The 26,357-nt window shown below is 43.6% G+C and overlaps 1 protein-coding gene across 8 annotated transcripts in view; it reads left to right on the top strand.

The window, feature by feature from the left end:
* The first annotated feature begins 4,903 nt into the window (after nt 1-4,903).
* Nucleotides 4,904-26,357, top strand: part of NIM1K (NIM1 serine/threonine protein kinase) — a 58,977-nt gene continuing 37,523 nt past the window's right edge. For 4 of the 8 annotated variants that reach the window (XR_004284205.1, XR_004284206.1, XM_032337481.1 and 1 more), the window contains exons 1-2: nt 4,904-5,522; nt 19,738-19,891. The gene's annotated coding sequence lies outside the window, so the exon portion shown is untranslated. Of the gene's footprint in view, nt 5,523-19,737; nt 19,892-23,913; nt 23,933-24,037; nt 24,055-25,253; nt 25,270-26,357 lie in introns of those variants that run through there. The other 4 variants (XM_032337480.1, XM_032337484.1, XM_032337483.1 and 1 more) reach the window with 4 other exon arrangements.

Genomic DNA, 26,357 nt, shown 5'->3' with positions numbered 1-26,357 from the left:
TGTGGTCTGGTAGACCGCCTATATTAGGACAGAAACTGTCCTGTGAAACGATAGTTATCTATTAGATACAGCTGTGAATTTCTGTGGAAGGAATATTATGGGTTCAGAACACTAGTCCCATTAAAATGGCACCCATTAAAAACTAAAGATTCAAACAAAGGTAATGTGTCACGTTTTATTTTTATAAATTTTCATTAAGAGATCATTTTTGCTTAAGTATCAGTGGGCCCATGGTTCTTAAGCTGTTCTTCATCGCCCAATTGTAAATAATACCCAAGTGCCAATTATGAGAACATATTACACTAATTGCTATACGTGGCTGGCTACACAGTCAAGAAAAGTTTGGAGTACAGTTAGTATAGTGAGGATCTCAGGGACTCAGATTTTATAATGAAAATTTCTCAAGATCACAATTTGTTTTTTTCTCTCTTCACTGTTGTATTTTATCTTCAGGAAGAAAGTTCAATATTGAACATTAGAGTAAATGATGAGACGGGAGGATCTGAAGTGAATTGAAAGTATGAAGAATATCAATAGAATTTAAGCTGACTGGCAGACAGAGAGCTAGTGGCCCCTTGGCTACTGAAATTTGCAAACTCTTTTTTTTTTTTTTTTAAGATGTTATTTATTTATTTGACACAGAGAGAGAGAGATCACAAGTAGGCAGAGGTAGGCAGAGAGAGGGGGGAAGGAGGTTCCCCGCCGAGCAGAGAGCCCGATGCAGGACTAGATCCCAGGACCCTGGGATCATGAGCTGAGCCGAAGGCAGAGGGTTAACCCACTGAGGCACCCAGGCGCCCCTGCAACCTCTTTCTTCTTCATTTTGGTTATTGATGTTAAATCACACCTACTCAAGTAAAAGATTCACATATTTTAGGAAATAAGAAAGTTAAAAAAAAATCACTCTAAGGTCGATTAACCAGAAATAACTATTGTTAACATTACATAAATATATAAATATCTAGCTACACACACACACACACACACACACACGAAAGAAGGAAGAGAATGGCGAGAAGGCGGCGGCAGAAGAGGAGGAGGGCGAGAGATGTGGGAGGTACTTTTAAAACCAGCATTGCCATGATAGTTTTAATTCTTTCAGTTTAATTTTGCTTGAATTTAACAAATAAGCAGAATAAAATAGTAAGGCACAGACAAATCTCTCTTTACTGCAAGAAATATTAGTTCTCAAAAGCTTCTTATAAAACGAAGGACAAATATGTTAACAAATACTAATTGTGATACAGTTTTAAACTTGTCAGTTGACCCTTTGCTGTGAAAGGATGAACTTGGCATTCTCATATTTCCTCCTCCTGAATTCGTTATATTTGCACTGTCAAGGTTTATAAAGATCAGTGTTCAGTTTAAATAGTTCATTAATTACAGCTCAAGAGAATTAGTTAGATATAAGGTCGATCTGGAGAAATTACCAGAATACAAAAGAAGTTAAACCAAAGGTAAAAATCTGGAAAACATGAGAAAAGACATGAGCTAGAATGAGACATACATAACCCATAAAAAATATCCAATTGGAATTTCTAAAAGAAAGGTAAAACACGAGATAGGGGTCATAGAGAATTTTTCTGAATTGTTGAAAGACATGAGTGATCAGACTTAGGAAGCACAGAGAACCCTAGCAGGATAAAGAAGACAGGTTCTTGGGATGCCTGGGTGGCTCAGTTGGTTAAGCCTCTGCCTTCGGCTCAGGTCATGATTCCGGGGTCCTGGGATCGAGCCCCACATCGGGCTCCTTGCTTGGCAGGTAGCCTGCTTCTCTGCCTGCCTCCCTGCCTGCTTGTGTGTACTCTCTCTCTCTGGCAAATAATAAATTATTTTTAAAAAAAGAAGAAGACAGGGGCGCCTGGGTGGCTCAGTGGGTTAAGCCGCTGCCTTCGGCTCAGGTCATGATCTCAGGGTCCTGGGATCGAGTCCCGCATCGGGCTCTCTGCTCAGCAGGGAGCCTGCTTCCTCCTCTCTCTCTCTCTGCCTGCCTCTCTGCCTACTTGTGATCTCTCTCTGTCAAATAAATAAATAAAATCATTTAAAAAAAAAAAGAAGAAGACAAATTCTTTTGGAAAAAGATATGCCTTTTGAGTTGTAGATCCAACCTTATACCACTATGCAGCTTAGAAAACTTTTGCCCCACCTCCTCTTCCAAGATTTGCCAGATATCCCTATGGTAGGAAAAGAGGAAGGAAAAGTAGGGGTCGGAAAACCCTAGTCCAGGTTCACATCCCATAGGGACACAGTGTACCAGTAACAATGTCCAGAAGAAAAGTAGAATGCCCCTATATGCCCTAGAGTAGAACCTAACGTGGAACAATCTTTCAGAACATGAGATAGTAATAATAACTATTATTATTAAGCACTTACTAGAAGAAGTACTGACCTGTTTGCAGTCCCAACTACTTAGATTGTAATGAAAGTGTTCTTTAACACATTTTCACTCCTACTAACGACCCCAACCCCATGGACTCTAGTTTAAGGCAGCCTAATTTAACCGTTTGCCAGAAACTTTATCTCATTAATTCTCACAATTCCCAGAGCACAAATGAGGAACCCGAGGTTAGACAATGATTGAAACCAAAAGAATACATACAGCTAATCAGTGGCAGAGTTAGGAGACGAGGTGTAACTTTATGTCTCAAGAGTTTAAACTCTCAGCCATTGCCAGTGTTTCTCTAAGCATAGAACCACTACCTCCTGTGTTAGAACCATGCAGGACTGTTCCTAAGACTGTATTTGACTTATTTTCTGCCAACACAATGGAGCAGGGGTTAGAAAACTGAGACGACCTACATTGACTAGGTCGGACTGTTTCCTCAATTCTTCCGAAAAATAGAATTCTGGCACATATGTCCATTGTAGAAAAAAGAAAAAAAGTGCTGGAAACTATTAAGAAGATCATTTAAATTACCTGTGATCCCACCAGATAACAAAAAACATTACTAACATCTAGTCTATTTCCTTCTATTCAAACATATCACGAATTTGTATCATTCTGCTTTGTAAATTTGCTTTCACTTAATATGTTGAAAATACTTTATACTATTCCAAACAAGAATTTTAACTTCTATATACTTCTATCTACTGCTACATTGTAATCAACTTATTGAATGGCCCATTCTAGAAGAAAAATGACACTTTTTTCAAGAGGAAGAAATTGAATGAGAAGTCAGTCCTAAACATATATATATATATTTATATATAATATAATGTTTATATTTATATATAATTATTTGTATATTATATATAAATATATATTCTATAATATATAAATATATATACTTCACTTAACATATTAAGTGAAAGCGTGTGTGTGTGTGTGTGTGTGTGTGTGTGTGTGTATGGATCCGAGGACTTCCAAGGGAAGGGAAAAAGCATGAAGGAAAACTCCTGATTTGCAAGGGAATTGGCCCTAGCAGAATGGCTGCCAGAGAAATAGGGATACAGGAGGCTCCTGGAATGGAATCTGGCCAATGGACTTTGAAAGTGGTCTCTGATGATGAAGTTTTCCTTTTCTGGGATAGCCTGAAGTCTTCAGTCACCTTACAAGCCATTAGAATCTAGCATCTATGGTGCTCTATGGGGGCATGATGAGAGGGTCTACAGGAGAGGGTCTATGTTAGGTTGTGAGTTTGAGGCTCTTGGCTTCTAGGCAGTTTCCTTATGAACTCCTATCCTATGTACAGCCATGTTATAGGGTTCAAGGAGCATTTTATATTTTTTAAACATGTAAAGTCTTACCCTGTATTTTATTGCTTTAGAAGGAAAACAAGGGGCACCTGCCTGGCTCAGTACGCTTGATCTCAGGGTTGTGGGTTCGAGCCCCACTTTGGGTGTAGAGATTACCTAAAAACAAAATCTTAAAAAAACAAAACAAAACAAAACAAAACCAACTGATGGCATGTACTATTTTAAAGATTGCTCTTAAAAGAAAAATAAAAAACAACCTTCTGTCTTTTTTGGAAAGGGCCTCCCTTTAAAGACAAACCTTTCTCTCAGAGAACTTCTATCCTACACAAGGAGATAACCACTCTCATCAACCAAGGAAGCAATCATTCCAAGTTGTTTTGGTTCCTTGGCAATCTCAATAACCAGTCCCTGGAGCTGTCCAAGGTTTTGTTTCTTGCTGTTCCTGTTCCTGGTCCCCTTCATCAAGAGGCAGCAGAGTCAGGAAGAGCAGCATCAGCCCTGGACGGCTGTGTGATCTCCAGCAGTCAAGTAACAATTCTGGGTCTCACTTTCCTCGTGCGTCAAAACAGGGACAGTAACAAGAATACCTAACTTACAAGGTTGTTCTGCGGATTTAATCAGTTACTCTTGTGAAAGTATTTGTAATAGGGCCTGGCAAATAAAAAAAGGAATCTTTGGCTCCCCTAATTTCTACCATACGTAGATTTTTAAACTAAAGTTATTTGTCTCCTTAGCACTTTTGCTTTTGTAAATATTACCCTGGCAATCAGGAATACAGAATATGGGAGCGCAAGGAGGTGGGAAGACTGCTCACTGAGCTGTGACTTCGGGTGCTGCTCTTGGCTTTGCATTAATGGAGCTCTGTGACCCTTGTTAACTGGCTTCTCTGACCTCACTTTCCTCCTCTGTAAAATGAAGTACTTTAACTTCAGTAAATAATCTCTATGCCTTTACTATTCTGTGAATCGCATTCCCTGCTCAACACTCAGTTCAGTGACTTGGCTTCCCTGTTTGTAAACCCTGCCAAAAATATCTGGCACCTATCATGAGCCGGAAGGTTATAGTCGGGGAGTAGGCGGGAGATTAGGGACTCACTGCCTAACTGGTACCAATGGGACCGGACCTAGTGTCTGCGAGGGACCCAGGTATAGGGTGGCATTAGCACTTCTTCCTGCAGAGCCTAAACCCTGCCAGACTCACCCGAAAGAGCTGTCGCGGTGGTTTGCTGAAAACCCCGTTCTGTTGGGGAGATTACTGGGTCGCGGTCTCCCAAGGACGCAGAAACCTTTGATCTAGAGGCTCAAGCGGCTCGGTAGGAAGCGTGAGTTGACGAGGACTGTGTCAACCCGATTTTAGCTGTGTCGCCGCTTCCCATCCGTGCAGTAGGAGGGACTCTCCCTGCGAAAGGGCTAAACCCCTCTCCTCCAGTGTCTGCGGTGGGTGTCCCCGCGCCGCGCACCCCCTCCCTTCAGCCCCTCCTTCCTGGCTGCCATAGAAACCGGCCTACGAGGTCCGGGCCCGCGTCCCGGCGCCTGACCGGCCCCCCGGCCCCCTCCCCCGGGCCAGCCCTCGACTCGCGATTGGTCCTCCGGGAAACGCTGCGGGGCGCCTCTGTCCCCGCCGCAGAGCCCGGGCCGGGGCCCGCGGGCGGGGTTTGCTGGGGCCGCTGTCGGTCAGGGCGGCCGCCCCTGACAGCTCCGGGAGCCTCCCGCGCGGCCGCGGCGCCCGCCACCCACGCACCCACCGCGCGGCGCGCGCTCCAGCGCCAACCGCCCGCAGCTCCTGGCCCCGCGCCGCCGGGCCCGTCAGCCGGGCTCGCCACGAAGGTAAGCGAGGGCCGCGGGGCTCGCAGCCGGCACCCCCGCCCCGCCCGCCTCTCCTCCGCCAGGTTGCCGACCCGGGGCGGGGGGGTGGGGGCTGCGAACGGCGCCCGTGCCCCCCGCGAGCCGAGAGGGGAACGGAGACACGACTGCCGGCGGGGCGGGGGGCGAGCTGGGGTCAGGAGAAGGGTGGGCGCTCCGGGGGACGGCCCCTCTCGGGCAGTCGGCGCGCGCGAGCAGAGGGCGTTGCAGCGGGAGGCGCGGGTGCTCCGGCGCGTGCGGGCGGGTGCCTGCGCCGCGGGGGGCGCCCCGGGTGTGGGCGCGCGCGTGTCCCCCAGTCCCGGCGCCGTGCGGGCCCCCGTCGGTGTGCGCGCCCGCACCTGAGCCCGGGAGAATGGCTTCGCGCCTTGCCCGGCGCACACCTGGCGCGGGAGCCCGAGCCCTAGGGCGCGAGCCCAGGTGTGGACAGCTCGTACCGAGCGCTGGGGGCTCGCAGTGAGGGCAGTGACAGCGAAGGGCTGTGGCCCGCCCCGCACCACGACGCTCCCTAAAGAATCGTGCTTCTTTTGAAGACGGCACAAGTAAGGAAGAACCTCGTCGCCTCTTCCCGGTTGTCCCTTCAGGAGTATTAGGAACTCCGGGGTGACCAGGAACGGATGGCAACGGGGTCTTTAAAATGTCACTTCTGGCCAGCTTTTGTGTGCCGGACACAACATCTGGGCAGATGGAGATAAAGGTGCTCTTAGGGCAGCAAAGATTCAGCGGTCCGCACTTTCTTCTTCCCTTCCCTCCCTCCCTCTTCCTTCCCCTCCTTGCCTCTCCTCCTCCCCCTACCCCACCCTCCCCCCGTTTTCGTCCTCCAGAGTTAGGTAGACAAGAGGACTCTCTGTTAGACCCACCCTCCCCCACCCCATTCCTCATCCCGTTTCAAAATGGGAGCAAATGAGCCACATTCTGAGCTCTTACCCGTGCAATTCAGACAAGTTTGGAAATTAAACAAATTGCGTTTGCACTTGAGACCGCGGGAATCCAAAAGGGAAACAAAAACAGACCGAAAAATCTATTCCAAGTTAAGTCAAGATTTCAAGGGGGAATCTGAAAAGAATATTTGTTTATGCCAATATGGGGTGTGTGTGTGTGTGTGTGTGTGTGCGCGCGCGCGCGCGTGTTAATGTTTGAAAAATATGTATCACTCAAATTTGCATCATCAGTATTCAATGTGATTCACAGAAGCACTTAAAAAGATGGTTTCTGTTAGTGTTGCAAAAGCTCTTCTAATTTTGGTTGCCATGGTAACCGAAGAAGTCGCCCCGCACCGTTGAGACGCTGCCTGGCTGGAACCAGGAACTGTTCTTGAGATCTCCTCACGTACCCCCCACCCCCCATGTCACCATGGTAATAATAATTGAGCTTATAAGATACTTGTTTCTTTTCATTAAAGTACTAAAAGCCTAGGCATGTTGTTTTTAAGTTTTATCTTTTCAGACTTTGCCATTTGAGAGACAGATTTCCCTCTCAAGACAACTAAGTGTAAACACTGCCCTCCAGCCAATCAGGCCTGCTGGGCCAGCTCCCTTGCCACAGCTCGCAGGGCTGAGGGGAGAAGGGTGAAGGAGGAGAGTGTTTGATGTTAAAGGAATCCTGGCCTGGCACCAGATCTCCTTCCCCATTTAGCATTTAAATCTGGAGTCCTAATTAGCTCTCTAATTAGGAGATGGGGGAATGTGGGTGGGGGTCCCAGAAGGAGGTGAATGGAGGAAAAGCTAAGTCCTGTTCTCCATGGACTCCTGTTCTGTGTGCTATTGAATTTGCCTCCTGGGTTTATTTTTGGCTTGACCACTGTTCAGTGGTAAGCCTGGAACACCCTTCAGAGAGGCCTCCTTCTGTGTTAGGAAAAAAATGTGGATTGGATATTTAGTTTAGTGGATTGATATTTGTGTGCTTTTTTCTAGTAACTAAACTGCATTTAAAATAGAGGCAGGTTTGTATGAAATCTAAATTTCCTGGTCATTACTACAATAGGCCATAGAGATCTCTGTGCTCTTGGTTTAAGCCTTAGGTTTAGTTAAGATGGTTCATCTGGGGACAGCAGTGGCATCATTCAGATAGTTTCATTAGCAAATGCTCGTGTCTTTTAAGAACTATAATTCTTTATACATCCACAATTCCTGAGCAATGTATCCTATAAAATCAATTTTGTACATTGATGGAACATGACTGGAAATTTTGAAAGCCTCTAGATTTAGAATTTTAAAAGAAAAAATATTTCTTCTTAGTAGGTTAATGTTTTCAGTCAAATATATAGTTTCATTTTGAGAAATTTAAAAATTAAAATATAATGTGAAATCCAATTTCATTTTTTGAATCTTATTACAGTATTTCACTAAGTACTAAAAAGCCTTAATTCATTGGCTGATTTCTTTCAGTTGTTGAGAGGACCAGTTGTTTATAAAATTAGTCTCATTCTATTGTTGTCATTTCCTATTGTCATTCTAGAAAAAGTTTTCTAGAATTGAAGTTATATGTTTCAAGAGAAGAAAATATTCAAATTACTTATGAAGGTAATAGTCTACAATTTGATTAAATAGATTGCAGCTTCTAAAATTACTTTCTCGGGCGCCTGGGTGGCTCAGTGGATTAAGCCGCTGCCTTCGGCTCAGGTCATGATCTCAGGGTCCTGGGATCGAGTCCCGCATCGGGCTCTCTGCTCAGCAGGGAGTCTGCTTCTCTCTCTCTCTCTCTCTCTGCCTACCTCTCTGTCTACTTGTGATCTCTGTCAAATAAATAAATAAATAAAATCTTAAAAAAAAAAAAATAAAATAAAATTACTTTCTCCCAAGAACTTCAAAGATGAATAACTCAGCCAGAATTATACAGGATACTCAGGAATATTAACCAGTGTTACAGATGAGCAAGTTGCATTCAAAAGATTCAAGTCGTTTTAGCTAACCATATGGAAAACCGAGAGACAAAAATACAAGTCAGAGAAGACAGAGAAAAATTAGGATGGGAAGAGAGACAGAGTAGGAATGGTGAGAAGAATTCAAGAGTAGAGAGAAAAATAAAACTGTAGGGGAAAGGGAGTCCTCAGTGAGCAGAAAACACACAGATTAAGGGAAAGGGAGTCAAAGAGAAAAAGTCAGGTGCAAAGAGATTTGCACAGAAACAAACAGACACAGGAAACCAAGAGAGCAGGAAACTAAAAAGAATTCTTCATCTTCCAAGGAGAACAGAGAGCTTGATGCTTTTCCAGAAAACCCAGGTATCCCAGTTAGCAAACTTCTCTGACTTATGTCAGAGAACCCAAGGCAGGCCTGAGCCGTAGATCTGGCTGAGAACCCAAGGCAGGCCTGAGCCGTAGATCTGGCTGAGAACCCAAGGCAGGCCTGAGCCGTAGATCTGGCTGAGAACCCAAGGCAGGCCTGAGCCGTAGATCTGGCTGCCCGCTGGCCCATGGCCTCCCGTCGCACGCAGGCCAGGAGATGAAGCAGTTTTCCTGTCTCCATACTGTCACCATACTGTCTTCCCAGTCCTTAAGTCACCAAGAAAACCTACATCTCCATTTGTTGGGGCCATTTAGTTGGGTTAGTTTGTAGACACAACTTGATTATGTAATTGTAATTTTTTACTGTAAATTACAAGTTTTGACTTTCAAAAATTGCATTAATATTTATCAAATAATGCATTCATCTAATTTTATGAATTAGAGCATTTTAAGATTCTATTTAAGATTCATTTAAGATTCTAACCAAATCATCGTTCCCCCTCTTTGGATACCGGGGTCATCTGTTTGGCTGCTCTGGCTCTTGGCTGTTTAATCACTTACCTCCCTATTTCTAAATAATTTGCATATGTAGCTGGTCTTGACTGATCAGTTTTAGACAGAATCTACATGCTTTATCTTATTATAGGGGTGGATATAGCTCTCTCACTCCACCCTTTCCAACTTCCCTTTCTGTGTTATTTTTGCAACATAGTTGGTGGAAAGAAATCAACCCGGTCACCATTGGCATCACCTTTTATTTGAAAATGGCAGGAATGAGAAAGCCCTTAGGAGCGTCTGGCTCGGGACAGCAGGGCTAAGTATTTCGTAGGACTTTAGCCAGATCAGCCAAAGTTGAGCTAGTGTCAGAAATAGTTGATCAAGGATGGCTCTTAGAGGAGGGAAGAATTGCTCTCACAGATTAGCATCCACTGGTTGAGGAATTTAGATTTAACACAAGGGACTGGGTAGGAAAAATCAGGGGGTAAGTCTAGTGGGAGGGTAAAAAGCCGAGCTGCCGGGGACAAGGCCTTTTTTGAATGACTTGGTTGCTGCTCTTTGGAATCACGCAAGCTGCCAGGCCATTTTGCATTCCATTTCCTACCATTTCCATTTGTTTTTTTTACCACTTTCTGTCTTTTAAAAATGATCAGTGCTCTCATTCATACAGGGTCATTCCCTTAGCCCTACCAATAGTTTTTATATCCTGCGCATTTGCTTTATGGGACATGCGGGTTTTGAAATGTAAATTAAAACACAAAGACAACAAATTTGCTGTAGACTAATCAATGATGCGATGGCCACGTCTAAAATGATGAGGCATCTTCCTGGACAGTTATTGGTAACGCGCAAGGTAATTATTTCTCTAGAATGTAGTCTTGTTCAGCCCCTTGTTTTGCAGGTGAGGTAACAAATCCAGAGATACTAAGTGTAGGGTCATTTCTCCTGACTCCATGCTGTGCATGGAGCTTAACGTGGGGGCTTGAACTCCCACCAGGAGATCAAGGCCTGAGCTGAGATCGAGTCAGACACTGACCCAACCAGGCCACCCAGGAGCCCCTCTCTTGACTCCCTTTTAAACACTCATTCTTTCACCCTCTCTCTCCTTGACTATCTTGTCTTATATTCCTTTTCTTTTTTAAAACCTTTTTTCTTTATTATAAAGAAAGATTAGGTGCACCTGGGTGGCTCAGTTGGTTGAGCATCTGCCTTCGGCTTGGGTTGAGGTCCTGAGGTCCTGGGGTCCTGGGGTGGAGCCCTGCCTGCATAGAGCGCTGCTCAGCGGGAAGACCGCTTCCCCCTCTCCCTCTGCTGCTCCCCCTAATTGTGCTCTCTCTCTCTGTCAAATAAGTAAAGAAAGTCTTTAAAAAAAGGGAAGATTATACTTCTTTATTATGAGCTATGTATTATAAAACAGTACATATTTTAGAGATAGCAAGAAATAGTGGTTAAGTCTTATTTACTTTTTTTAAAGAATGTTTTTTTTTAAATTGTTTATTTATTTATTTATTTGAGAGAGAGAGAGAGAGACACACACACACACACACACACACAGGAGAGCCCGCCTGAGCTGGGGGAGGGGCGTGTTGGGGGGCAGGGAAGGAGCAGAGGGAGAGGGACAAGGAGACTCCCTTTTAAGCCCCCCCGCCCCAGTCTCACAGGGGGCTGGATCCCATGACCCTGAGATCATGACCTGAGCTAAAACCAAGAGTCAGACACTTTAAATAACTGAGCCACCCAGGGACCCCAAGTCTTATTTACTTTTTAAAAAGTGTTTATAGTTAGCATACAGTGTTATATCGGTTTCAGGTGTACAATATAGTGATTCAACACTTCATACAACACCCGGTGCTCATTACTGTAAATGCCCTCCTTAATCCCCATCACCTGTTTCACCCATCCCCCCCACCCACTCCCTTCTGGTAACCAACCATTTGTTCTCTATAGTTAAGAGTCTGTTTCTTGGTTTGTCTCTCTCTCTCTCTCTTCTTTCCCTTTGCTTGTTTGTTTTGTTTCTTAAATTCCACATATGAGTGAAATCACATGATATTTGTCTTTTTCTTTTCTTTCTTTTTTTTTTTTTTTTAAAGATTTTACTTATTTATTTGACAGACAGAAATCGTAAGTAGGCAGAGAGGCAGGCAGAGAGAGAGAGGAGGAAGCAGGCTCCCTGCTGAGCAGAGAGCCCGATGCGGGGCTTGATCCCAGGACCCTGGGATCACGACCCGAGCCGAAGGCAGCGGCTTAACCACTGAGCCACCCAGGCGCCCCGATATTTGTCTTTTTCTGACTTCTTTCACTTAGCATTATCCTGTCTAGCTCCATCCACGTTGTTGCAAAGGGTAATATTTCAGTCTTTTTTATGGATGAGGAATATTCCATTGTGTATGATATAGTATTTCTTCTCTATTCGTTCATCTACTGAGGGACACTTGGGCTGCTTCTGGAATTTGGCTATTGTACATAATGCTGCCATAAACATAGAGGTGCATGTATCCCTCTGAATTAGTGTTTCTGTGTGTGTGTTTGGGGGGGTTAATATCCAATAGTGTGATTCCTGATCATAGGGTAGCTCTATTTTTAACTTTCTGAGGAACCTCTATACTGTTTTCCAGAGTGGCCGCACCAGTTTGCATTCCCACCAACAGTGCATTTTTCTCCACACCCTCTCCAACACTTGTTGTTTCTTGTGTTGTTGATTTTAGCCATTCTGACAGGTATGAGGTGATACCTCATTGTAGTTTTGACTTGCATTTCCCTGATGATGAGTGATGATGAGCATCTCTTCCTGTGTCTGTTGGCCATTGGATATCTTCTTTGGAGAAATGTCTGTTCATGTCTCCTGCCCATTTATAAATTGGATTATTCGTTACCTGGGTGTTGAGTTGTATAAGTTCTTTATATATTTTGAATACTAACCCTTTCTTGGGCACCTCATTTGTAACTATCTTTTCCCATTCAGTACGTTACCTTTTAGTTTTGTTGTTTGTTTCCTTTGCTCTGCAGAAGCTTTTTATTCTGATGTCCCAATAGTTTATTTTTGCAGGAGGTTAAATCTTCATTCTGGAAATAGCTTGCCGCATTTGAATTCTGGCTTTGTGACTCACTTACTATGTATGTAACCTTGGGCACGTAATTTGATCTCTGTGTCTCACTTTTCTTTGGCATAATAATAGCATCTACTTTCTAGGATTATTGTAAGAATTAAATGAGTTGGTTCAGGTAAAGCTCTTAGAATGGTGTCTGGCACACAGTAAACGTCATTGTTGCTAGTATTATTATAAAAATACAAAAAGAAATGTTAAAATGAAAGAAATAATCATCTATAATTCTATTTCTAATCCTATCTTTAATCCCAGAGAGATTACCATTGTTAACATTTCAGAGTTTGGGTTTTTTGTTTTTTTGTTTTTTTTTGGTAGTTAAAAACAAAGCCAAAAAAAATGAGATATTGTACATACAATTTTATCTGTTGCTCTTTCCAGTTTATGTTTTGAGCTTTTGGATGTTGGGTAGTCAATATTCTTCTGTATGGCATATTTGTTTTCTGTATTGATCCTGAGACAGAGAATTACAAATTATGTTCTCAATAAGTACTAATTGTCTGGGAAGCCAACCTTCTTCTGGACTTTCTGGGCTTGGGACAGATAGATGTAAAGAGAGGTCCTGACATCCTGAATTTGAGAAGCCTCCCTGCAACTAAGATAGATTCCTTTTTAAAGAATTTTATTTATTTATTTGACAGACAGAGATTACAAGTAGGCAGAGAGGCAGGCAGAGGGAGGGGGAAGCAGGATTCCCGATGAGCAGAGAGCCACAGATGCAAGATGCGAGATACTGTGAGATGGGGTGGGGGGATGTCCATCCCAGGACCCTGGGATCATGACCTGAGCCGAAGGCAGAGGCTTAATCCACTGAGCACCCAGGTGCCCAGATATTACCTTTTCCAATGCATAAAAACATTCTGGAAATGTCACCTGAAGTGTGGACACAGCAGAATGAAGGAATACTCATGTGAGATGATGACAGAGGACTGTGGAGGTGACAGGGCCAAGAACCAGAACAGAAGTAGTGAGGGATGACTCAGTGGAGCTCCTAGATGGGAGGTGTGAGTCTCTGTACTGCACAGCAAAGGCCAAAAGAAATGTAGGTCTGATGTTTTGGTCTACCCTTGCCACCTCAGAGATTAGGTGAGGCTGCTACGCCAGTGAGAAAGCTTCTGTGTGTGGACCCCTTCCGAAGGCTGGCCTGCATTGATGTCCTCCTGGGAGACCTGCCAGTTTGGCTCTTCCACAGTCCATGAGAGTCACCTGCCTGCTTTACTCACACAGGACACGTGTGGTCGGAAACAACCACTTAGCAACACTTTCAGGGTTTGGGAATTAAGCCTTGAGCGGTCCCAGTGAAGATTCATGCCTCCTAAGAGCATTCAGTGGCGCACTGCGGCAAATTTGTTTTAAGCTGGTTTGTGTTCCATCAAGTTGCACATGCCAGAGAATTGCTATCTCCCCAGGAAGCAGAGACGACATTCAGAAGAAAGTGGGCTGGGTGGCCAGCTTTGGCTAGAGACATTCGTAGGTAATTAAGAAGGTACAGAGGAGTACTTCTGTCTAGCCTAAACTCAGGCTCCCTTAAGAATCACTCCGTGTAGACTCATTCACATGAAACCACTCTGTGTGGTCTGGTGATCACTATCCACCAAGGACAGTAACAAAGATTTGCCCAAGCTCTAACACGGTTACATTGGTTAATATCTATAGAAAACAGGACATCGCTCTTTCAGAGGTTACCGCATAGCAATGCTAAATAAGGAGACTCTCTGCTCCGCCATTCTTCCTCCTGCTCTCACATTTATCCCTTCACTGTCTTTAGGTGACCTCTACACCTTGACACAATGTCCACACAGGAGGAAAGGGAAAGGAGCTGTGTTAGTTACCTGGTGTAAGCCAAGAGTCTCCTTACTTAGCACTGTTGTATAATAACCTTTAAAAGTGTCATGTCTTGTTTTATCAGGAAGCACCAGTTATCAGAAATCCCTTACTAAAGTCTCATTCTCCAGAGCTGTGGCTCCTGGCCAGCGCTAGCTGTGGGAGAGAAAGAGAAAGTAGGTTTTCCAGCTTCTAGAGCAGAAGGAGGCAAGGAAGGGAAGAAAGACTTAGTAAAGATGTTGAGTGAGTCAGCCTGTAATGTTTGCCACATTGTCACTTACTGGTAGGGTGCCCGTATGTCCCCATATGTGAGGGCCAGCCCTGGTTTACACCTTTTGTCCCAGTGTGATTATTAATAGCAACCCCTTCTATTCTATTCTATTCTTCTACTACATGGAAATAAACAAAGAGAAGAAATTTGGTTCTTGTCTTGTCCCTGGCCACTAACTAGCAAGTCTCCTTCCTCTTTGGATCTGTTTTTCAAATACAAAATGAAAGATGATATAATCCTGTGGCTCCTCTACTCTGTGTCCCTAAGAGTCCATGAGTATGTTTGGGTATCAAGGGAAACCACGAAACAGCCACTCTGCTTGCAGCTTCAGAGCCCCTTGATTTAAGGAGGTGGTGAGAAGTAAGACTGCAGAAGTGCCTGAATGCCCATCTACACTCTGCCATTCACCTCTGGCACCTCTGCCATTCACCTCTGGCACCTCTGCCATTCACCTCTGGCATTTCCTAAGCATCATGGAAGGTCAGTGGCACTTAGTGGTTTGGAGGGAAGAAAGACAAGGAAAGAGAAGACTTGTTTTATTTCAAGTCCTGAACTATCTTACAGCATTCAGTGACCTAACATGGTCCAAAGAGCAGTGAGGTTTAGCTCACCTGTTTCTGGGTTTGTGTCCTGAGAGGTTCTAATGGCGCATCACGAGTCTAATCTAATTCTGTCACGGTCCACTGGTGACGGTCCAACACCAGCCCTCCCACTCCCATTCTGCTGCTACAGGTATCCCCTGCTTTTCAGAGTCCATAGGACACCATCCCGCTTTTACAAAAGATCTACATTGGTATCTGTTTTCGCCAACCAAGTGAACACCCAAGAGGATTTTGGCTTTTATGAAAAGAGGCAAAAAGTGGACATGCATTCAGCATTGGTTTTGCAGTGAGCCATTCTAGAGGCCGTGCCCCCTGAGCAGTGGCAGAGGCCCCTCCTGGCTCTTTCCCTGGGAACTACACTCAGCATCTTATCTTCCCCATTCCTAAAAGGTGGTTTCTTTTTATGAAATTTTCCTTAGGTAGATTTCGATTTTCACAACTTTTCCCTTGTCAGATTTAGAATCAACTGCTGAGCACCTCCTACTTTAGCTAACTGATGGAAATGTTGAAAAGGATTCCTCCCTGTGCCATTGCCTGGACAACTCATTGCCTTGTCCAAGACTGCTCAAGGCACTGGGCTTCTGTGGCTATTCTCAGCCTCTCATAGGTAGCAGTTGTGCTCATACCTCTTTTAGAAGGCACAGAGATGTTTGCTGTACCGGTGTACGTTGTGAAATTGCAGCAGGTCTGCTTGTATGTGGGTGGCATGGAAATACAAGACTAAGTATACCACTTGAAGCATTTCCACACATGGAAACAAAGATCGGTTGAGATTCCAGCTGAAATCCTTAAGTTTAGAGATTCTCTTGGGAGAGAGTTTATGTCTTTATGATAGTGAGTATTCCCTTAGTAAACATGATAAGTTTTTCCATTTATTAGATCTTCTTTTATGTTTTCCAATAAGCTTTCATAACTTTCATAATTTAAGTCTCAACTCCTTTGTTGGATTTATGCTTAGGTATCTCATGAATTTTTTTGCTACTCATATCAATGAAATATTTCTTATTATTTCCTTATTATTACCAGATTATTATTGGTGAATGCAAATGTTATTGAATTGCACTAATCTTGTTTCCAGCACATTGTTAAACCTACTTAGTTCTAACGGTTTATGAGTAGAGGCTCTGGCATTTTCTATGCTTAAAATCTGTGTCCTCAGGGGTGCCTGAGTGGTTCAGTCAGTTAAGTGTCTGCCTTTGGCTCAGGTCACAATCTCAGGGTCTTGGGATTAAGTCCTTTATTGGGCTCCCTGCTCAGTCGGGAGTCTGCTTCTGCCTCTGTCTCTGTTCTCTGCTCATGATCTCTCTTTCTCTCTCTCTCTCACACACACACACACACACACTCTCTATCTCAAATTAAAAAAAAAAAAAAAAAAGGAATATTCCTTTCTGATTCTCCTGCCTGCTTTGGCTACTGTCATGCTCAAGCTTGGACATCGTGGTGGCTGCCAGTGCCTTAGAGATTTTGTTCCACTGCAGAATCCACCAAACGCAGCAGCGAGTGGAATCAGGCAGGCTTGGCAGCCACGCCAGCCTTGCAACTTTGAGTTTGGACAAATTCCTTAACCTCTCTTAAATTTTAATTATTCCATCAGTGCAATGGCAATTTTAGTATCTGTCTTATAGAGTTTGTTATAATGATTAAATCAGTAAGAGAGCACAGTGTCTGGTATATTTCAAATGCTTAATGAAAGTAGCTTTTAGTATTTTTTCCACTGTTCGAATGAATAAAATGCTAACAATAATATCCTAACACCAACTAAAAATATGGCTTCTTTCAAATGTCCTACAAAAGGTGTTATTAGTTTGTAGATTTTAAGTTTATGTTATAGTGACTTTCATATATTCTGTCTTAATTCCTTTTAATGAATATTTATTTATTTATAAGATTTTATTTATTTATTTCTGGGGGGGGGAGAGATCACAAGTAGGCAGAGAGAGAGGGGGAAGCAGGCTCCCCGCTGAGCAGAGAGCCCGATGCGGGGCTTGATCCCAGGACCCTGAGATCATGACCTGAGCTGAAGGCAGAGGCTTAACCCACTGAGCCACCCAGGCACCCCTTAACAAGTATTTGTTTGGTGCCTCCCATATCCTAGGACTAGAGGCTGGGGAGTACTGAAGGTATGTGAGAAATAAATAGTAGAGATCAATCTAGAGAGACCAAACACAATTACAATATGAACTGATAGAACATATGATGTGAAATATCAAGATGGCATATAAGATAAGGTATGAGAATATCTTATCTTTTTTTAAATATTTTATTTATTTATTTGACAGAGAGAGATCACAAGCAGGCAGAGAGGCAAGCAGAGAGAGAGGAGGAAGCAGGCTCCCCACCGAGCAGAGAGCCCGATGCGGGGCTCGATCCCAGGACTCTGAGATCATGACCCGAGCCGAAGGCAGAGGCTTAACCCACTGAACCACTCAGGTGCCCCAGAATATCTTATCTTATATGAGAACTCAAGATATGAGTTCAGGGGGACTACTGAGGAAGAAGCAACTAACTGTCTAGCTAAGTAGAAGAAAATAAGAAGGTAATATTTCGGTAGGGTCTTAAAGGCTGAAAAAGGTAAGGAACAAATGTGTTCCAGGCCAAACAAGCTGTGTATATAAAACTACCCAGGCATGAAAAGATAGGTTATGACAGGAAAGGTAAAATTTTAGGAATAAATTGCATAATTAATTCAGAATTAAGTCAGAACTTCCCTTCAGGGCTGGATATGTAGCTCTGAGTCTTTGAGCTTGGGGAAGGGGACTAGGGATGCATTGGAACCCCCAGTAAGCACTGACTGTCTAGTGTCCTAGAGGAAGGATTTAATTCACTGTTAATTAGTGTTGGTTTTGGCTCCCCTGGAGAAGTGTAAACATAAAGAAGGGAAGGGGTCAGGAGAAAGGCAAAGGCAAGTGCCTGGATGTGTATATTTGCAGAACCGTTTCAGAGGAATTGAGAAGTGCAGGGAAGGTCTTGAAAATAGCGCGGGGATTATTCTGCATGCTTTAAAATAAAGCAAATTCTGCTGGAGGCTGCTAACATCTCACAGCCTAAAAATAAAAACAAAGGGATATGGAGCCTTTTTTAGTCTTACTGTGAACATTTTAACCTCAGTAACCTTCCAAAGGGAAGTCATAATTGAGTTGTTTTTATTGTCTGTGGGCTGGAGCAGATGCTGGTGTGTAAACATTCTGATGCTTCCAATTCAAACAGCCTTCTTAGGAATGTCTACCCACATTTGAGGTGTGCTTCACTGGGAACCAAAGAGTGTTGTAGAAAAGCAACAGGGCATCTCACCAAACCCCACGACGTTTCAAAAATTTTCCAGCCAGAGGTGTTCTGGTTAGGGACGCTTGTAACAAACAAACCAGTCCTTGTTTCAGGAAAGAACACTTGAGTTTTGGGGGTTTGTTTTTAAAATTTGCCTTTATTTTTTTCTTTATCATAGAACAGTTGTTAGTAATGGTGGTGGTGTTTTTCCAGAGGAGGATATGAAAGAAATATCTATTCCTGTATCTCCTGGGATCCATACTACCTTTTAAAATATCTGTACAACTCAGATCAATTTAGGCAGCATTTACGAACTCTTCCTGGATACTTGAGTGCCCAGAATAATGAAGTTAATAAGACTGAGAGGACCTGCCCCATAGAAACCCGCATTCCAGTGGGGAGGATAAATGTGTACACAAGTAACACAAACAGTAGAAGATGTTTAAGGAAAACACAGAGTTCATGCGGGAAACACCAGAGGAGGAGCTGACCTCTGCTTGAAGTACCAGGAAGAGGAGAGAAGAGAAGAGAATTTCAGCTAAATTTGAACAAGTAGAATCTTAACCATTAGATGATTGAAATAAGAAAAACAATGAAATGAATCTTTGTAAAATAAGAATTTAAAGTAACCATTATGCTTAAAAACAAGATAAATCTGTTTTAATTTGTTTATTCATTCGTCTGTGCCATAAACAAGTACTGACTACCTACAATGTGCCAGGCATCATTTAGAGAGAGAGGTGAATAGAACATCCTTCGTTCCTGCCCTCAGGACCCTCACTGTCGACACAGATCGACAGATGTGCACACGAGAGACAGATGTCCACAGAGAGGTGCATGAACTACTCTAGGGTTCCTTGGACTTAAAGGAGGCAAGGAAGACTTCACAGTGGGATAGAGTTTGGGAGGGCCAATGGGGGGATGGGTTGAAGAGAACAGTCCTTGTAGGAGAAGTGCCAAGTACAAAGGCATACAGGCACGAAGCAGCATGGGATGCTCGTGGGACCTGAAGTCGGGTGCTATGGCTCAGATTCAGGGCTCCATGGAGGGGAGGAAAAGTGCCCCTTGACCACCTTAGAGTCCTTGGCTGGGTCTGAAAATTAAACTGACAAAGATTAACAGGAGAAAAACGTATACATGTACTCAATAGTTTTCGTGACGTGGGAGCCTGTATAAGCAATCTTGTAACACACAAACCAGCCCTTGTTTCAGGAGAGAACACTTGAGTTTTGGGGTTTTGTTTTTAAAATTTGCCTTTATTTTTATAAGCAGCCAGACTTGAATACTTTATGCTATTTGATGAGGCATAGATTGTCACAGAGTAATATGATAAACTAAGGAGTACCCTCGCCCCCCCCCCCCCTTATCTCGAGTTTGTTCTCCACGGTTTCAGTTATCTGAGGTCACAGGGGCCCAGAAGTCGAGGATTCTTCTTCTGACTTATTGTCAGAAGGATCAGCAGCCCAGCACCCCACCACCACGCCTGCCTCCTCCACCTCGCCCCATCTCACATCGGCATTTTATCATCTCACAGCGTCACGAGAAGGGTGAGTGCGATCCAATAAGACGTTTTGATAGACCACATTCGCATAACTTTTATTACAGTGTATTATTATAATTGTTCTATTTTGTTGTGAGTTATTGCTAGTAATCTCTTACTGTGCTTAATTTACAAACTAAACTTCGCCATACTTATGCATGTATAGAAGAAAACATAGTACATACAGGGTTCAGCACGATCTGCAGTTTCAGACATTCACTGGGGGTCTTGGGACATATCCCCCAAGGATAAGGGGGGACGACCATAGGAGGTAAATTTGGTAAATTGGGGGAAGCTTAGCAAGGCCCATTTGTTAGGATTCTAATTGGTGCCCCTTGTCTTCAGAAATAAGGATGCCCCTTTCCTCCATGTATAGGGAGGGGACCTCTCTCCTGAGGGTTTTGTAACATGTTTCAGGGAAGAAGGCAAGGGGAGAAGGAAGTCAGACTGACTCTCCTGCTTAAAATATTCAATTTATCAAGGTGTCACGGGGCGGCACGTCCCGAACCCTATCAGGGTACATGGGGGAAGGCAAGTGGGCGCAGGGGAGGATGAGAAATGAGAGGAGGCTTGAAATCAAGAGCCAGAAGTTGGAGAGCTTTCTAGACCACGCAACGGAGACAGAGTTCTGTCCAGTGTCCAATGTAACGAAGTTAGTTTACGCGGAGCAGTAACACCTGCATTTTGGAAAGGTCTTGCCGCCGGTTTCCTGGAGGACAGAGCTGAGCTGGTAAAGACAGGAAGCTAGGCGGCTGTTTAGCCAAGTAGGTCCAGCACGGGATTAAGCCCGCTAGAGGCTCCTGCCCCCGTCGGTCCAAGAGGCAATTTAGAATTTAAGCAAAGATAACCATAAGATAGCTAATAAAACACAGATTCTGATTTCTCCTAGATGCCTTGAAAAACATATATCGAATATCAAAAATATTTTAAGACTTTTATTGCCTCCTCCCTGTTGGTGCTTAAAGCATGTGCATGTCTGCCTATCGTGGGACCCGGCCCCGCTCGGTGGAGGCAGCAGCAGGGTGATGGGTGAAGGGCGAGGTGAAGGCACGAGAGAAACTTGGGATGGCGCTTAGGTTTCGGACGTGGCTGACAGGAGACTGGCCGCGTCCTGCCTTTGGATTGCTAGACGCTTCATTCCTATCATTCCTGACGTCCGGCAGAGGCCTCCTCCGAGGCAGGCACGCCTCCCACATCTCTTCTCCTTGCAGAGCCCCTCCGTGTTTTGCACTTACAATGCCCTCCTCTGGCGGCCCCAAGCAAACCCCTCAGGAACTTTCGAATCCTCAGGACCAGATTCAGCCTCTGCCATAAGCACCATTTCAGTGCAGGTCTGGCATGAGGCTCCGGACACAGCTTGGCTCAGGACACAAGGGCTCCGCAGGGGCTCCCAGTCCCCTCCCCCATCTCTTGGGGTCCCCTGGCTAGTGCTCCTCCGTGCTAAGTCACCTGGTCCCCTTACTCACTGAAACTGCAGCTCAGTGACAAAAAAGAGAAGATACAGCGTCTTTATCCCAGTGTCAAGCATAATTAGCCCACTCCCACCCAGCCCCCAAGTCTGTCTGGAAGAAAGCCCCAGGCAACAGCCAAATGTATCTCTGAGATTGTTCCTGAGAATGCTGAAGTGTCAAGGACTGCAAAGACCATTTTCCTTATGACCCTGGGCCTAGTGTTCACTACACCATTTTCTTCAGGATTCCCGAAGCCCCAGCCCCCAAAGAAAGACAGGAAAGACGAAACAATATTTACAGACACAGTCTCAAACGGAGGTTTAGCTCCTTCTCCGTGTTCTTCCAGGCCCAGGGCAAGAGTCTGGCCCTAGTAGTGCCGTTGATTTTCATGACCAGTGATTGAGCATCTACTTCTGCTTGGCAGTACATTCTGTAGTCAGTTGGTAACTATGTCACCATTTCAGCTTGATTTAATGTGGTGCCAGCTTTCGTTTCTAAGTCATCTTATTTCTGGATTCAAAACTTCAGAAAATCTCAGCTTTGAGGCCCTGGACTAGACCATCTCAGTCAGGGGAGCCACTGTATCATATGGGGACGAGTCACTCTTACATATGTGGTCATCAGAAACCGGCCCTGATCCCCAGGAACTGGTAGCGATAAATGTATATTTCTAGCCATTAAGCCAAGAAAATCTGTTGTAATCATAGTCAAAATAGCCTCAACAACAAAGGCACATACAAGAGGAGAGGAAAACACGATAGAGCTCTCTGAATTGCCCCCTTTCACCCCAGGTTCATTTCCCTCCTGCCTGTCAACATTAGGAACTCATGTGTCCAGAACTTCTCCTGCACTTTGCTGCTGTTTTTCCTTACACACGCACAGATCCCTGCTTAAGTGAATAGGGCCTATTTTCAGGAAGCTCTCGGAAATGTACACATTTTGTGGACCCTGAGGCTGTTCCCCTACAATCCCTTATCCTTACAAAGACAAGCAATTCATAAACTGCAAGCTAAAGTAGTACAGGGTAGGGAGAGGGGAATGCAGCCTAAGAATCACAGTGGAAACCTTGATGCGTCCTTCTGAATCTTTTTGTAAAAAAACATTTTATTTATTTACTTGACAGACAGAGATCACAAGTAGGCAGAGAGGCAGGCAGAGGGAGAAGAGGAAGCAGACTCCCTACAGAGCAGAGAGCCCTTCATGGGACTCGATCCCAGGACCCTGGGATCATGACCTGAGCTGAAGACAGAGGCTTTTAACCACTGAGCCACCCAGGCACCCCCACCCTTCTGAATCTTTTCATGTTTAATCCTCGATCTTTTTGCAATTTTATGCACTGAAACATTATCTAGTCTCCAGAGCTCAAGCTTTGTTTCCGAGCTGCCCAGTGAGATGGGAGGTCCTCGTTATCTACTTTGACTGGCCTCCTTGGGGAAATGGTTTCAGCCAGAAATGCCGGGTCAGTTAGCCAGAGCTGTGGAACAGTATGTAATTCTCAGAACTGGCTCTGAAAGCCTCCAGGCTCCCTGGTGGGCAACACTTAAATTTCCTCCTCAGCACTGTGTAATCACATCTTTCGTCAGGCCCAGGATGGTGCCCGCTCTGGGGAACAAAGTGTCTCTAATTACATGTGCCTTTGTCTTCCTCAGTCACGAAGGTCCTGTGAGTGGACAACTGTGCCAGGCAGCTCTTGGAGCAATAAAGGCACAGCCAGCCATGGGAAGGCCCTGCTTCTCCTTTTAGAGAGCCGTTTCTTTTGCTTTTCCAAGCCAGGTAGGCCTGCGTGAGCTTTGACGTCACCGTTCACATTCGTCAATGGATTTACGTCATTATTTACCAGGCTTTCCTACAGGTGGAAGGCCGGTTTGGTTTTGAGGATTTTTCTTTTCACGTGAAGTCCAGAATGACTGCCTGATTTATGAATTTCCTGCACACCCCCCACCCCCGCCTTGAGGTTTTTCTGTTTCCCATCCAGATGAATATTTTTTTGTTTTTTAAGAAATCAACTTAGGGGTGCCTGGGTGGCTCAGTGGGTTATGCCTCTGCCTTCGGCTCAGGTCATGATCTCGGGGTCCTGGAATCGAGCCCCACATCCGACTCTCTGCTCAGCTGGGAGCCTGCTTCCTCCTCTCTCTCTGCCTGCCTCTCTGCCTACTTGTGATCTCTCTCTGTCTGTTAAATAAATAAATAAAATCTTAAAAAAAAAAAAAAAAAGAAATCAACTTAATCTTTGATCCTAGAATACTTACAGGTATAAACCTCTAAAGACATGTGAATGCCTTCTGTAATCATTTTCTTTCCTGAGAGCATTTAAAAATGTAGAGAGGCTGTATTTTATGTGGACTAAACTGCTCTTTTCTGAAGACCTTAGGAGTGGTTTTCTGTGAGGTGAGGTGAGGGGGTGTCCTTTATGGAAACCAGGCAGGGCGTTTGTTCCTGTATCTGCTCCCCCGCTGGTGCTAAGCCAACCTCCTACGAATTTTGTGTTGTTCTTCAGGACAACAGAGGAGAAGCTGCAGCAGCTGAGATCAGATGTAGTGGCCACGGAGATGAAAGGACTGCTTTTTCCCTCTGGAATGCAAGACTGGAGTTTAAATGTGAGCGATGTCTTGAGATCAATGCGTTTGATATCTTTTAGTAATGCAGTAAAGAAATGTTTCCGAGATTGGGTAGAAAGATAAGGAAACATTTGCTTATGAATGAAGGCTTTTTGGAGGAGGTGAGCAAGGACAAAGTATTTTGGGGAACCATGGACAAGTCATGTAATCTCTCTGCGCCTTTGTCCCCTCATCCCTAAAAACGAGGAGGTGGGTGAAGAGGAGCACCAAGGGATCTTCCATTTCTGACCTTTCAGGATTGCGTAATTCCTTGTTGGAGCCATTTTGGGCGGTCTGGGCAAAGACCATGAGGGAAGGAAGGGGAGAAGGCTGTAGGAATGTAAGCAGGAGCAGAAGTGGCCGTCAGAGATGTGACTAGCTGAAAAGAGAACGTGAATGGTCTAGAAGCTGAAGGTTTTTAATGCAAAAGCATGGTCAAGGTTATTACAGAAAAGATTTGGAAGCAGCTGGCTGGGTAGTTTGCACGAAGTGGGTATTTTCTAGTGTAACATCTTAATTTCTTTATTATAAATGTATTTAAAAGTAGACATTTAAAATATACAATTTAATGGCTTTTCATATATTCACGGAGCTGTGCATACCTCACTGCAATCTTAGAATATTTTCATTGCCCTAAAAAGAAACCCTGCTCAGCTTAGCAGCACTCCCAACCCCTCCCCAAACCTCAGCCAGCCACTAATCAATCCACTTTCTGTTTTTATAGATTTGCGTATTCTGAACGGTAAATCAGATCATACAATTTATGGTCCTTTGTGACAGGTTTCTTTCACTTAGCATATGTTTTCAAGGTTTGTCCTTGTGTGGTATGTATCAGTACTTCATTTCTTTTTATCGATGAATGATACTCTATTGTCTGTGTATACCATGCTTTATTTCTCCCCCATCAGCTGATGGATACTTAGGTTGTTTCTACTTTTTAGCTATTATGAATTATGTTGCTGTGAACACTTGTATAAAAGTTTTTGCATAGACATAGGTTTTCATTCTTGTAGGTATAGATCTAGGAGTGAAATTGCTGAGTTATATGATAACTATATTTAGCCTTTATCTATCTATCTATCTATCTATTATTTTTTAATTTATGGTACCAAAAGCAGATTTTATTAAAGCATGGGGACAGGACCCATAGGCAGAAAGAGCTGCTGCTATTCAGCTGTTCTAAAGACTGACCGATTTTTTTTTCAAAGTGCTGAACCATTTTACACCCATCAGCAGTGTACCAGGGTTCCTGTTACTCTCTGTCTTTTTAATTCTAGTCATCCTACTGGGTGTGAAGTGGTGTCTTGTGGTTTTGTGCTCCCTGATGCCTAATGATGGTGAGTATCTTTTTGCGTGTTTATTGGCCATTTATATATCTTCCTTGGATAAATGTCTATTCAGAGCCTTTGCCCATTTTCAATTGGACTATTTATCTTTTTATCATTGAGCTTTATTTACAGATTCTAGATATAAGTCCTTACCAGATACATGATTTGCAAAACTTTTTCCCATTCTGTATGTTGTCTTTTCACTTTCTTGATGGTGTCCTTTGAAGCATAAAAGTTTGTGATGAATGATGCCAGATTGTCTGTTTTTGTTGTTGCTTATACTTTTGGTATCACTGCTAATGAATCCTTGCTTAACCCAATGTTGTGAAGATTTATTATGGCCATGTTTTCTTCTAAGAGCTTTATAGATTTAGCTCTTACAATTGGGTCTTTGATGCATTTTGAGTCAATTTTTGTTTATGGTGTGAAGTAGGAGGCTAACTTCCTTCTTCTGCATGTAGATAGACTTTTATTTTTAATTATATATTTCTAGTTATTTTCTGAGTGGTTGCTCTAGGACTTAAAATATATTTTTTAACTTATCAGAACCAGTTTAAATTTATACTAACATAATTGCAGTGTGATTTAGAAATTTTACTCCTTTATAGGTCCATTCCCAACTCCCCTTTGTTTTGCTATTATTGTTATATATATTACATCTATATGTGTTAAAAATACAACATATGGTTATAATTATTACTTTTTATAATTTTTAATGTCCTTTAAAGAAACAGAGAAGGACAGACAGCAAGTATAGATAGACCTGGGTATTATTAGGAGACCTTTAGGTACAGAATTGATCTCTGTTTTGCTCATTGTCATATCCCCTACACAAGAATAGTGTTTATCACATAGTAGGTGCTCACTTAATATATAAATCAATAAATAATGCTCTCCATACAGAGAGAGAGCATCCCAAAAAGATGGGGAAGTAAATAATGAAGACATTAAGAGAATAAGATTGCATGATTTTGCTGTAGTGTGGGAGAGGTAATAATCACAGTAAAAAAGTAAGAAGACAATGTCTTTCTCATTCAGTGTCATGTATCTGATGCCTAGCCCAGTGTTGACATTTGGTAGATACTCAGGAAAGGTGG

This window comes from Mustela erminea, chromosome 3 (assembly GCF_009829155.1).
Source record: "Mustela erminea isolate mMusErm1 chromosome 3, mMusErm1.Pri, whole genome shotgun sequence".
NCBI classification, from domain to species: Eukaryota; Metazoa; Chordata; class Mammalia; order Carnivora; family Mustelidae; genus Mustela; species Mustela erminea.
This window is presented reverse-complemented; position numbering and strand designations above follow the sequence as displayed.